The sequence below is a fragment of the Centruroides sculpturatus genome, unplaced genomic scaffold (genome assembly GCF_000671375.1).
Source record: "Centruroides sculpturatus isolate CEXI.00-Female unplaced genomic scaffold, Cexi_2.0 scaffold1178, whole genome shotgun sequence".
NCBI classification, from domain to species: Eukaryota; Metazoa; Arthropoda; class Arachnida; order Scorpiones; family Buthidae; genus Centruroides; species Centruroides sculpturatus.
In genome coordinates, this window is record NW_019385365.1 from 180,152 (window position 1) to 195,175 (window position 15,024).

The 15,024-nt window shown below is 32.2% G+C and overlaps 1 long non-coding RNA gene across 1 annotated transcript; it reads left to right on the forward strand.

Annotated features, from left to right (window-relative positions):
• The first annotated feature begins 1,352 nt into the window (after positions 1-1,352).
• On the forward strand, positions 1,353-14,357 carry LOC111638177. The gene is made up of 3 exons (XR_002758807.1): positions 1,353-1,427; positions 6,333-6,432; positions 14,263-14,357. It is a non-coding gene; the product is annotated as an uncharacterized LOC111638177 (long non-coding RNA).
• Positions 14,358-15,024: the final 667 nt, after the last annotated feature.

Here is a 15,024-nt window from a genome sequence, read left to right on the forward strand (position 1 = left end):
ATCCATGACAAGGGCATCCACGAGAAGTGAATGCCTCCCGAGAGAACTTTCTATAGGAAACGGGTCCATATTTAATTGTTAGACAAGTGAAAACTGGGAAAACTCCACACAGCCAGCTTATGGGTCGGGAGCGAACCAGACAGTCTTACTGTTTAGCTCTTTTATGCACTCGATCAACGATGGCCTGTGAACTAGCCTTCGGACAAGAGACACTCTGCCACTCACTCTATAGTGATAGGTATAGCATTTCTGTTTATTGTGGAATTCTGGAATTTTTGCATTCAAAACTTTGCCTGTTTTGTAATAATCTTTACGAGATTACGTACGATGTCGTCTCGCGTTGTTTGTAAATGGCGAATCCATTGTCTAAGAAGATTATGCTTGTTACCTTTCATTTGCAAGTTTAATATTATTATATAAACGCATTTTTCGGAAGGATTTTTCGTGTTATTCTCGTAGAGGTTTTGGAGTTCCAATATAAATTTTGATAAAATTTTATAATATAAACGTTATTAAAATGAATTTATATATGCATGTAAATGCAGAAATATTTATTCTAACTTATTACGTGTATTTAATGATTACAGTTAGAATGTTTATTTATTATTTAAATATTTTTAAAAAGCAGACCGAGTGGCCAAGCAATTAACCTTTTTCCGCCCTGTGGACACTAAGAGGGACTTTTTCGCGAGCCCATTACGGGTTCGGCCAAACCCACAACGAGGCAGCCGGATGGTAAGGGACGGGGCCCGACATATTCGGACGAATCACCCCTCAAAAAATTCCTGGTGATTTTCGATCCAGTTCGGATTCGAACCCGGGTCCCCATAGCGGTTGGCTGCCACCTTGATCGCTCGGCCCTCCGGCGTATATTGAGGGTTACGTACTACACTTACCGGTTTAAACTCTGATCTTGCCTTCTTTATAATAATTAAACAAAATCTAGAAAATAGCTAAATTTGAAATAAAACAACCTAAATTTAAATGAAAAAATATATACAGTATATATATATATATATTCTAAAATGACAATCCATTCCAACACATCGTACAGACTTTAATGTTTTGACTTAAAATAAAATGGTGGTCGATAGGAACCGCGTTGCTACCAAGAGCGCTATATCTAAGATCACGGACACTCTATGTTGAATATTGTAGCTCGCTGGTAAGTCTCTTCCATTGCGAGTCTAGAAAAAAAACCGTGTCTACTGGTCAAAGAGTCAAAACTTAAAATTCGTAATTAATATAAAATGTATCGAATTCTTTAAAATTTTAAAGTAATTTTAATATTTATTTTTATTCCATACCAATCTTTTTAAATATTTTATTTTTTATAATTTTCGTTACAGCGACTTCAAACGGTCTAAACGAGAACTAGACAGTTGTCATATGATCGGGTAGAAAATGTTTCAAACTGGGGATAATTGGTAAGTTTTTAATGAAATAGGCGATATGACGACGTAAAACATTTTCTCTAGGATATAAAACCAATTATATACATATACTGTATCTGCGTTTTTATAAAACATCAGATGATGTGTCTTAAATAAGTTAAATGCTAAATTTCGATTTTATATCATTAATCGTATCAATAAGTGTCACACTAGCGAGAAAAATCATTCCAGGTTACTTAAAATTGAAAATATCAGAAAATAAATTCTTACAGAGAAGTGTCTACAGAATTTGATACCACAAGCTTACATACATACTCATTTATAAAACAAAATATTCAATACAATAAATGCTGACCAGAATTTGCAGGAACAAATTTGTACAGATTCAACTCTCAATGAGGCAGATGCCACCTTCCCAGAGTTGTAGACTATGCTTGTAGGGGTAAATAAAGTCAAAGGAATCGATAGTCTACGTGTGACCCTTTGCGAGACGTAGGCCCTTAAATCGACCTCTGGAATTTTGAAGATCCTCGAAAATGGAGTAAAATTTAAAAGTGAAAAAAATCTAGTACTATTTCTCAAAACAATGGTAAAAATCAACTTTTTCCCACTTTACTAGAGATGATAAAAGCTCGTAAAACGTAAGAAATGCCACTGCACCGACTACTACTGGGGTGTGATCGGAATCGTGTATTCTGTTAAGTCTGTTGCGTGTTAAACGACCGGCAGGGCCTAATTTAGACCTTTGTGGGCCCTAGGCAAAATAATATTTACAGGCCTGTAAATATTATTTGTATTATTACGAATATAAATAAAATTGTAATATTTAAAACTAGCTGTTATCCGCGGCTTCGCCCGTGCAGATTTTGCAATTTGATAGAAATAACTCCCTCGGTACTTCGCTAAGATTCGATTGAGAATCTTAGCGAAGTACCGAGGGAGTTATTTAATTATTTGGTAAAATAACTGATTATTGTTTATTTCAAACTATGGACTGCTAATGCACCTAAATTCGAGTTTCAAATATCATGGAATTTCGAGGTACGATAAATCTGAGTTTAATTTTTTTTTCAAAATATAAATGAAATTATCTAAAAATTTCTAAAGAATCTTTACGGACGAATTGTAGCTTGAAAAAGGACCCAGGAGGGATCCGAAAACGTTTGCGTGGACAATTATTCATATTTCCCACCGGATAAAAGTTTGTTAGGAGGTTATTTTAATTCCTAAAGTATAAATATTTACAGAAAAATAGAGTTTCAGTTACCCCAGTACCTCTTTGTAAACCACATTTGTGGTACTGCTTTTTGGGGCTAAGGCATTTTAAGTCTTAATCCCCCCTTCCCCCACAGTGGATTTCCAAAAATCCCTTTTTAGTGTGCATTCTCATTATGTGTCCTACTAAAACGCAGTTACAAGCAAAAAATTGCATCTAAAATATTACAGTAGAAGCCGTTCTTCGTGTTAAGCATTAATCCTCGCCTTCCCCTTGGGGGGAATTTTGATAAATCCCTTCTTAGTGTGCATATTCATGACGTACCCTAACTGTGTACCAAATTTCACCTCTTTAGGTTCAGCAATTTGCTCTGGGCAATGATGAATCAATCAGCCAGCCAGCCAGCCAGTCAGGACATGTGTGAGAATCTGGAAATTTGAAGGAAAGTCATTTTGAACAAATTAACAAATTAGAGAAAAAGATTTATAAATTAATAGAAAATAATATTTTAAACTTCACCGAATTTTACAAAAAACGGATGTCAAGAGAAACTTTCGATTTTGAAAGGAAGTTGATTTCCTTTCTCGGCCGACTCGTGACGAGTCGAGTTTTGCACACTCTACTGGAGAGCAAATAAAAGGGACATTTTCCCGCCATTTGAGGCAGTCCGTCGAAAAGAGGTTGCCACACAAAGAGAGACTGACATACGGAAAGATATCGTCATACAAAGTGTCTGTCATACAAGTCCGTTATACGAATCCATTAAATGAAAGTCAGAAATATGTAGCACTACATATGAAGGATAAGACAAGATTGTTGGAAGAAAAGTTATTTTAAAGAACTTTTCATAGAAATTATTGAAAGAAGAAGAAGATCCGCATACAGTGAAATATTTAAAAGACCTGGAGAAGGTAATATGAGCACCATTAGATCGATGTAAACTCTCTCTCACGCGTCAGGTTTAGAATAAGATTAGGTTAAGTTAGAAGTTTAGATTCATTCTTTTGTATACTTTTGATATTTTTGATTTATTAAATGTTTTGGTTTATTATATAAAAAATGCTTTGGTTAATGTTGGCTATTCATACTCATTCGTATTTAAATTTCCTTCGCTCCTCCTACTCACAAATTAAGGATAACGCGTGTTAATCCGCGTGTAAAATAATTGATTAACTGGTATCGGGAATCATGATAAGGAAAAGGGTGATTACGCGATCATCTAATTCCGCTTTGTTTAACATTCAAACTGTAAGTCCCTCTGCACTCGATTTCTTTGACTAGAAAAGCCATCCTTTTGGACAACTGAGGGCTATTCTCAAGGAATAGTTGCAGAGTAAGTGATACTAGAGTCTTACCTACTCCGTATCCCCGGCTAGCCCTTCACACATGTAATTTTATATATATCTAGATTAAAGTAATTTTTATTTCAAAACAATTACAAACAAAATAATCAATATATTAATACAAAAAAATAACGATTCGTGCATAAAAAATTAGAAAAATGAATCTTACAATTCTTTCTGATTTTCTATTCTGTCAAAATATCAAAGAATTGTAATCTAATTTTTGTGCTAACTCAGATTCAATATTTAGTATCGATAGTGCAGATAATTTATCTTCTTTTATTAAATTTCTCAAATAATTTTTAACTCTTTTCAATGTAGCGAAAGATCTTTCACCACTAGCATTAATTATTGGCATTGTAAGATATATTCTTAGAAGAATTTGCATATTGGAAGAGGTTGATATTATATTATTATTTATAATAAAATATAATATTTCTTGGGGATTCTTTTCTATAAGGTTATCTTTTAAAATAGAATTAAACTGAAGCCACTCGTCATGAATCTCACGAATGTAAATATCTGTTTTATACATGTTATTTATTATCTCAAAAGAATCTGCACTATATGCATCTGTTTCAGTAAATAAAAAATTTAAAATGTTGTTAATAGATACATATGCTGTTTTTCTTCTAATCAACTCGTTGACTAAAGAATCACATATTACATAAAAAGTATTTATTTTGAAATTATCCTTGGCAGAAAATTGGATGTAATTGTCACAATTATCATCAAATTGGTGCTTTTGTTTACGGCTTCTCTGAAAATCAGTCGAATAAATTCATCTGTAAAATTGCCACATAATTCTTTAGCTTGTTCTTCAATAGAATCAAAATTATTTCTTAATTCCTGAACATATCCTATAAGACTTTCATATAAAGTGCAAGCTACATTTAAATTTCATAATAATAAATTAGTTAGCTATAACTTTACAATATTTGGCAAATTGGCAATTGCAAAATAAAATCCATTATGAAATGGAGGATTTAAGAAATGATTGCAAATTACTTCTGAATGCTTTTCATGATGATTACATATATAATGTAGGTGAATGTGGTGCCAATGAATAAAGAAATACTAATGGTAATGAACATTGGATATTAACTGCACTGCATTTGACTGCACATTCCAATACCATCATTCCTATAGTGTCAAAATCAGAAAAACTGATGTGAATGTTATTTGTGATTCTGTATGAACTGAGTGATAAAAGTCATAAAACTGTGGAAAAGACATTTAAACCTGAAAATTTAATTGTCAAATGGACTATATCTGGTAATATGATAAAACTTTTATTGTCTTCTTTAGTGAAAGAAATGGTTCTTCCTTATTTTCCAGTACACAAAACCTTCTAGACTCCTCTGGTGTCCATAACAATACTGTATTGTCGACAAATCTGATAGATAGTTATCATGACTGACAAACTGATGATAAACATAATATTCATGAATACAATTGTATACTGAGGCCTCTCAATTTTTTCTGTATGTACAATATGTGTGCTGTTACATAATGTTGATTTCATTTAGTCAGTTGATACTCTGCAGCAACATGACAACAACATGAAACTAGTCGCCAACATTCCAATAGTTCCACTCTGCAATATCATTCTTACACCAGTACACTCAAGATGAATGTTGACTAGATTAGTTACAAGAAATGTTGAACAGTTTCAGAACACACCAGATTATTGCTTGATAAATTTTGGGTGGAAACTTATGTTTTATGCACTTTTTGTGATTTTCCATTACTGCAGTGTGTATGTTTCAAAATAAACACAATTGTAATCTCTGGTACACTCAATAAAAATTTGCAATTGGTTTTGGTTAAAATCTGATTTTTTTTCTTCTTATTCCAAACACTATGAATTTTCAGCTTTTCAATATTTTTTCTGTCCAATTCAGAAAGTAATAGCTCTGGAGTAGCAAAAATTTATATAAGCATACACTTTGCCATTCTCAACATTATGGCTGAGAATAAATAACATTTTTATCTGCTCTGTGAGAATGTTTGCTTGTAAGATGAAAGTATTATTTATAATATGAATGATTTTTTAAATTACAAATCGTTTGAGACTGCATATTATAATATCAAAAAACTTACTAACACACCTTATCTTGCAGCCGAAGTTTATAAGAAAAATTTCTAACGTTTTCGGTCTTGTTAAAAGACCTTTCTCAAGAAAATTACAGCAAATAAAATAACAAACTTTGTTATTTTATTTGCTGTAATTTTCTTGAGAAAGGTCTTTTAACAAGACCGAAAACGTTAGAAATTTTTCTTATAAACTTCGGCTGCAAGATAAGGTGTGTTAGTAAGTTTTTTGATATTTTTAAATTACATCAATAAATTAATACAGTATTAAAATTTTATTTTTAGGATATCAGATTATAGCATTTGTGAAGCAGAAGCAAGAGATATTATTGAGAAGATTGTTTTGTGCAACCAACAAAAAAGAAATAGTTCAAAACATGTTCAGGTAAAATTTTGTTTGTTTAACCTATTTGATGTTGAATATTTTCTCCGTCACGCTCCATGTTGAATTTTTTTCAATGTTAAGTTTAACACAATCACATGTTTTATAAAAATAATAATTGTGGCTATCGTATTATTGTTTGACCTAGGGTCGGTGTCTCTTTGACACCACGTCAGGATGTGACACTACCGAGTCTCGCAGGACTCGGAAATCGCGATTTTACGTCACACGAGTGGTAGGATTCGGAGTAGAGGTGAGGAGAGAGACGAGGAAGTGACTCACTCGGACTCCATACTAACAAATAAATAACAATTTTAATTATAACAAAAGAAAATACAGATATATTCGATTTCTGGCATAGCCCCTAATTATACTAGGCCGTTCGAGAGAGAGAGTTTACAAACGAATTGCGGGTTGATAAATACCTTTCTTTTGGGTCGAAGATCAGTGGTCAGATGACACTGCCGATGGAATGTTCGCTTCAAATAGTTCTGGGTCTTGTCTGTTAACAGGAGCCTGGAGGTGTGAAGGCACTGAAGTGGGGATGATATCCTTAAAGAGGCACGGTATTAAACCTGGAGTCTTGGTCTTGGTATAAATCCTGGAGGATGACTTTGGTGGACAGACTTTGGAAGACGACTGACCTCTGGTGTTTTTTCTGTTTTCTCTTGTTATTCCTCTTGGGTTTTTCCCAGGAGGTCAGGAGGTTGTTGTTAATGGTCTGGTGTCCAATATGGGCACTCTATCAAAAGTTCTAGGTGACACATCACTGACTAGCTGGATCAACAAGGAACCAACTCCGTGGGAAATAATTTTTATGGCTTTTAGCCTAACTTGATAAAACGCTCGAATTTAGATGATTGAATTTCCCAATAATTAAAATTTAAAATAACACTTTATTGTGGGGCTGTTCGTCCCTCACAATTCCAAATTACTTTATATTTCTTACACACAAAATAGACATATTAGAGAATGTAAAAAACAAAAAATTTTATTTTAAAAGTTAATTTTAGTGTGATATATCTCAAAACAAGGTACAACACATAGTGGAACATTACATTGTACACATCGATAACGTGATTCTGCACGTTTTTTGTTAGCCGAACATACTTTACACACACTTGATGAATGCTTTTATTTTTTCTGTAGGTGGTATAAAACTAAGAAAATGCCGTTCGGATAAACGTAACGGATTTTCATGTGATGGTTGACCGCAGCGGGCTAGATGTCTGCTTGTGTGATACTTCTCTATCACTTCTCTGATAACAGACATACGAAAATCTAGAAATATTTGTTTTTTTGTGTTTTTGACATAAAATACAAGCATTATATAATGTAATATCCATCATATGAAAAAACACTTTCTTGCACCATTTTACTGTTTTTTTCATGCACGGATAATTGTGTATTACTCTGTCACAGAGATCGATACCACCCATATTGCGATTATAATCCAAAATACAATTTGGCTTCATTATTACTTCTCCAGATCTGTCATGTTTACCCGAATCAGAGAATTTGTTGTCACTCATCGTACTTAGAATTGACACATCCCTTTTGTCTTTCCAACAGAACACAGACAATTCATCTTTTTGACAGGTGATAAATTCCCCTTCTTTCAATTTACTGCCAGGAAAATTACGTGGCATTCCTATCTGATTTTTACTTACAGTTCCACGTACATGGGTTTGTTTGTCTAGAAGCATTTTCACTAATGTCGGTGAGATGAAAAACCTACCTAAAAAAACCTTGTGATATTTACTGAACAATGGTTCTAATAAGGTTAGCACAACCTTCTCTCCTTGCCCTCCTTCAAAATTTCCGTATTCAGTAGTAGCTCTGGTATAAACTATAAAGTCCCAAACATATCCTGTTTGTGACTCACAAATTTCGAAGCTTTTCACTCCAAAATGAGCATGCTTGTTCGGTATGTATTGCCTAAATCCTAATTTCCCTTTCCATAGCATAAGACTTTCGTCTACACAGATATTTTCCTCTGGGAGGTATGCATTTTTGAACTTTGGCGTAAATGACTGATAACACTGTGTAATTTATGCAGTTGATCATCACCACCTGAAGCTTGATTATTGTCTGTAAAATGCAGACAGGACAATAAAAGTTGAAAGCGGTTGCTCGACATCGCACTTGAAAAAAAATGGTGTCGAAAAAAGATCTTCAATTGTAAAATACATACTTAGGTGCAGTTTTCTAATTATACTTGTGACCATTATAAGTCCTAGAAATTCTCTAATTTCTGGATTTGTTCTTGGTTTCCAGTTTTTTATCTGACTACTCTCTCGTAAATCGTCACAGTTTAGCAAACTATCAGCATACCTGTTTGTTTTTGAAACAATCTTGTCGACAAGTTCGTCATTGAAGAATATACTGAAACACTCGAATGGTGAAGCATCACTCTGTAGATTACATCGTATTCCTGATGGTCCAGTAAAACTGTTCACTTGAGAACATCTTAAATTTATACAAATCCATCTGTCGTCACTACTAAATTGCGGATGTTTAGCAGTATTACTTCGAGTACTGTTGCGTGATCTGCCTCTATATCCACTCATAGATGGTAATGCAGGATCAAAACCATTGTCATCACTTACATTTTGATCTGGTATGTAATCATTGTTGCTGTCTGAAAATTCAGATTCATCAGAACCCAAATTGAATAAATATTCAATAACTTCTGACTTATTTAGAGAGCTGTGTCTACTACTTCCTGCCATGTCGAAAAACAGAAACGAAATGGTCTAATTTTTTTGTGATTTCTAACAAAGAACTATTCCTAGAATTTTGATAACCTGCTGAGCAAAAACTAGATAACATAATGGTTCTTCTGATATGAGTCACTTATTTCAAAACACCATACAAGTAGGGACATCTGATGTTTAAAAAACATTCCGATGTAAACATGAAAATATTCAGGATTGCCCACGCAGGTCAATGAGGTCAACACGAATATTTTCGGGAACAATGTAGGACAGGTTAATGAAGAGGTTAAATTGATTACATTCTGTGTACATTCTTCTCTTCAAGTGCAATTTGGATCCTCCAGAATTTTTCAGATATTGATGCAGAAATTTCAGGTTCTGTCTCTTGCAATTTGTTATGTAGGCCTTGTTTGAATTTTATAATGATTATGTAAAACATGTTTTGTATACTCACATTGCCTAGAGCAAAAGAAGTTAAAAAATTGCCTCTTGTAATTCCTTAAATCAATAGGTTCTTAAGTTGAATATTAAAAATATTCAACTTAAGAACCTATTGATGCTTTATATCTTTTATAATCATTAGAAATTATAAACCAGCGTCGAATCATATATAACCTGAAAATTGCATTTGTTGAAAATTGGTTTATTAATGAGATATAAAATCAAAAATTATTTTATTTCAAAGAAGATACTTAATTTTCTTAATTACAGTACAAATTTCTGAAATTGAGTAAAAGTAAAGATGAATTTTAAAATTTTGAAAATTGTAATGTAAGAAAATGTTAGATCACATTTGGGAAAAAATAAAATGGAAGTGATAAACATACATAAAATGTAACTTATTTATCGAATTTAACTAAATCTCGTACTTAATTCATACAATAAAATTTTTTTGAGTCATGTATCATATATTTATTGAGTCATATGTCATTATCATAATGACATGCAAAAAGTAATGTAAGGACTTGCCTTGGGTCAAAACAAGTATGAACACATTTATGTTTCTAGTACTGAGATGATGATGATAACACTGAATAATAACTCATTTGATGGAAGATTACAAAAAGTCTGTTTCCTCAGACAGAGATGTCTATATAATATAAATTTGAAAATTGCCTTGGGTCAAATCCATCCAATGAACAAAGTGATAATAAATACAAATACATCCCACTAACCTTGTATAGCTTTGCAGATAATATTTAGAATGTAACACTAATGTTTTTTTAAAATTTTGAAGATAGAAGCATTGGAGACTGGAACATTTAAAAATCTGAATCAAACTCATATCCCACCAGAAAAATTTATAGAACACCTGAAGAAGACCTTAGAAATGAGTCGGAAATGTTAGTGTTATGTTCTAAATATTATCTGCAAAGCTATACAAGGTTAGTGGGTTATTAACCTGATGCTAGCTTTTAAGGGTGAAAAAAGTATTGTTTAGACATGAAAAAATCCAAGTGGCAAGTGCTATATGCTACCTGTTGCAGTAATAATATAGCATGTCTATTTTGCACTATATCATTGTCACAGTAATTAAGTGAATGTAATATATATTTTTAAAAATGATATCCTTTTTTTGTATGAATTATATTTAGTTTATTATTTTGCTAAATTTTTGGCCAATAGATGACACTATGTGTGAATCAGCAAATCAATTGTAGATAGAAATTAATTAATTTACAGAAATTCAATAGATATTTTGGGGTGGAATGTGTGACATTATCTGAGTTAGAAGTATGCAAACCTAACTGCTGAATTTCATAGCAATTGGTTGAACAGCCTAGGAGTGTGTAGCAAACAAACAAATAAACATCCTCATTTGTATATATAGATAAACATAACTGTTAATTTGATTCACTAACACAAAATGTGTTTCTATTTCAACACATCTTTATTTAGTTGAAAATTAAAATACTTCCTAGCTCTTGTAGGTATTGCTTCTATGATAAATCTTGATAGATAACTGTTAATCATAAATATGGACTATAGTAAACAGTAATTGACATTTAATTGTTATTTTCTCTTAATTATGTTGACTTTAAGTGTTACGAGGAAGAAATACTTTTGAAAAAGAGTATTTATTACTTTGAGTTATAAGTATTTGAGTAATAGAATACAATCGATTCCGTTTAATTGGGCCACCGGTTAATCGGGGCAGCCGCTTTATTGGGCCAAATCTCAAAGAATGGAAACCAAACTAATAAATTAATCCATAATTTAATCGCTTAATTGGGACAATACCAGAAAAGGAATTTAGCAAATTTTGATATTAAATTTATTAAAAATCTACTAATGTGTGGTAAATAATAAAGACTTATCACACCAGTGATAATAAGCACAAACACCCAGGTATTAATGGAGTATGTGGCTTTATTAAGCCATCTTTCTTATGTTTTTCCTTTCCCTTAATTCCCTGTGACCATGTTCTTACAGAAAAAGCTGCACTTCTGGCCTTTGTTTCCTTAACTACGATGTGGTTGGTTAACCCATGTGGTCCGATCTGTGTTAAACAAAGGGGCTGACACCTGATTGGTCGGGGGGTGACTGACTAAGTGGACCTGAGGGAGATCGGAACAGGAAGGAAACGATTTAGAGTGAAGGAGACCGAGGAGGACGGAGGACACGTGAGGATGAGCCAGGAAAGAAGAAAGTTGTTAAGTGAAGGATCCAAGGTTTTTTTTTCTTTTATGACCAGTCACCCCTTGTACCGTCCATTCTTTATAATTCTTTTATTTTTATATCTTTCCCTAAAACTTTGGGCCCTAGTATTGTAATAATTAGTTAAGTTAATTTTAAGCTAGAATAAGGTTCTTTTGTATGCTGTATGTGGGAGCCACGTGTTGTGTCGTGACGATCGTTCTTACTTAGATTTGTACAACCTAGTTCTTAAGTATTGATAATTGTCTATTTGGAATTCTGAAATTTGTGTTATTAAATTTTATCAACGCCGAACTATTCTTTGGAGTCAGTTATTTATATCCTCGGCAACAAGTACATTGAACAGAAACGAGAAGGGGTGCACATTAAAATCGATTACATTAGCAATTAATATGAAATAACCAAAATGCACTTCGTTATCGAAGTTATTTCATGTTAATTGCTAATGTAATCAATTTTAATGTACATCCCTTCTCGTTTTTATTAAATATACTCCATTGATACTTGGGTGTTTGTGCTTATTATCACTGGTGTGATAAGTTCTTATTATCACCTCACATTAGTAGATTTTTAATTAATTTAATTATGCCAAGGCAAAAAGCAAAAAGCAATTTCTTTATATTAAGTTTTGATGTATTTTAGGGATCTTCCAAAAATATGTAGACAATATGTATGTTACCGCTAAAGCTCGAAATCCGTTAATGTGTACATTACCTAGCTAATCTGCAGATTAACTAGGGTGATCCGTTAAAGCTGCTAAAATTATTCCATTTCTCAAATTACCTAGGTAATCTGCAGATTATCTAGGTAATCTGCGAATTACCTACTAGGCACTCGATAAAGTTAAAATAAGATCTTTGCTGGAACAACAGCAACGTTTCTGTACGCTTAAATTAACATAATGTTATTTATTTAATTTTCAATATCTAAAGAATCAAGTTAATACAATCAAACAATCAACAAATTAGTTGATTGAATCAATCATCAATCAATTAAAAAAACTTTAATACAAAAATCAAACAGTTTAAAATATTATTACAATTAGGGAAATGAATTTGCCAAACATATGATAAAATTGTACTTACTTATTAGTGCAATCTAAAGATTGGTAACACTTTGAATTATATAGCAAATGGTTTTGCGTAGGAGAGCATATTCATATCCTGTTCAGCTCTAATGTGCTGGACAGGATCAAAGAAACAGCTTCAAACTTAGGATATAAAAAGAGTACAATAGAAGGACTAATTAAAAGATATGAAGGAGGCAATATAATAAGAACCCAAACAAATTGGTTTAAAATCTCCAAGTTCACTTATAATCGAAACATCAAGAACATCATGAAACAAGTGTCAGACAAAAAACATTCAAAAATAGTTTTCAAAAGAGTGCCTAATTTATACAGTATTTTAAGAAATGATAAAGATGTGATTAAAAAAGAAGAAAAAGTGGGCATATATAAAATTCCATTTGAAAATTGGGAATTAAGGAGGACTATATTGAGGTCAAAAGAAGGAATTTAGCTATCAGACTTAAGGAGCACAAATATGACATTAATAAAGGGCACTGCAACACTGGATTATCCTGTATAACACAAGCAGAGGACTCTGTGGTTAAATCGAATGAAACAACTATCCTCAGGGCTATGCATTCCCCATCACCAGCAATGCACAAAGAAAAAATCAAAGTATGTAAAAGTAAATTAAAGGACGGTTGTATTAACACCAGGGATGTGGATGGACTAGTTCTGCATGGAAATTCTACATAAAAGAAAAACTAAAACACAAAAATTCTTAGCCCACACCTGCCCTTATACTTAGAGGCATTTTTTTGTGTATTTATTTTATTTTTATTTTACATATGTTATTTTTTATTTTAGTATATTATTTACATCGTTATTGTATTAGTTTGTTTAGTATATTTCTTTTATTTTATTTGTCATTTATCCAGTATTTTGATTTAAACGTAAAAGTATTCGAACGTTCTGACATTTAAATATTAAGTTAAATACGTTCGAGAATACTTGCATCTGAAGATGGCCTATCATATTAGGTCGAAAACGTTNTTATTTATGTTGTTATTGTATTAGTTCATTTAGTATACTTTGTTTTATTTTATTTATTTGTTAATTTATCTAGTATTTTGTTTTAAATGTAAATGTAAAAGTATTTGAACGTTCTGTTGTTTAAATGTTAAGTTAAAATACATTTGAATTTCTATTGCATCTAAAGATAGCCTATCATATGGGTAAAAAATGTTAATGTTTGTTTAATAAACATTTCTCAGCATCAGGTGTTTGATGATTCATTAAGTATTCCTTAGTACATTATCTGTTTTCTTACTTTTATTATTATTTCTTAAAACAGTTTTTAGACAATATTGGTTAATTTATTTCTTATTAAATCATATTTTGTAGCTTAAGTAATGTAATTATTTTAATCATGCTTTTGTTTTATTGCAGTTAACAGGAAAAATAAGGCAGCTGATGAAAAAATTTACTGATCATATTAGTAATTTAAATGAATCTCTTAGACAAGCTTCAAATTCCAATTTAATGTATCCTTTCTCATTTTTAAATTTACATTTATGATATTTTTAACTTCCAATTTATAAAAATAATGTTTATTAAGGAAAATATTAATTGATTTAAAATAACAAATACATTTTTTAGATATAGACATCAAATTGAAAGTAGATGGTATAACAACAGGTATCTACATAAAACCAACACATAGTCCACTATACATTCCGGCTAACTCGAACGACCCCTACGGATACAAACTGTCCGCTTTTCGTGCACTCATTAAAAGAGCAAATTCATATTGCTCTAACGTGCCGGAAGGATCAATGAAATTAATACAATCAAAGAAACAGCTTCAAACTTAGGACATAAAAAGACTAATAGAAGGACTAATTAAAGTATATGGAGGCGGCAATATAATCAGAACCCAAACAAATCAGTTTAAAATCTCCAAGTTCACTTATAATCTAAACAACACGAAACAAGTGTCGGGCTGTGAAGAGGTCGTTGTGGAGTTGTCGGGGGTTTCCAGCAGCCCAATAAAGAAAATGCTGCTTATTCACTGTGCCAGACAGATGAAAATGCTTCGTCTCGACTCCACACAATATCGCTAGAAGGATTGTGGAAAACGTAGAGAACTCTACGTCTTCCACAATCTACTGGAATCAATTCTTGAGCAAACAAAATCTTGTAAGGGTGTAA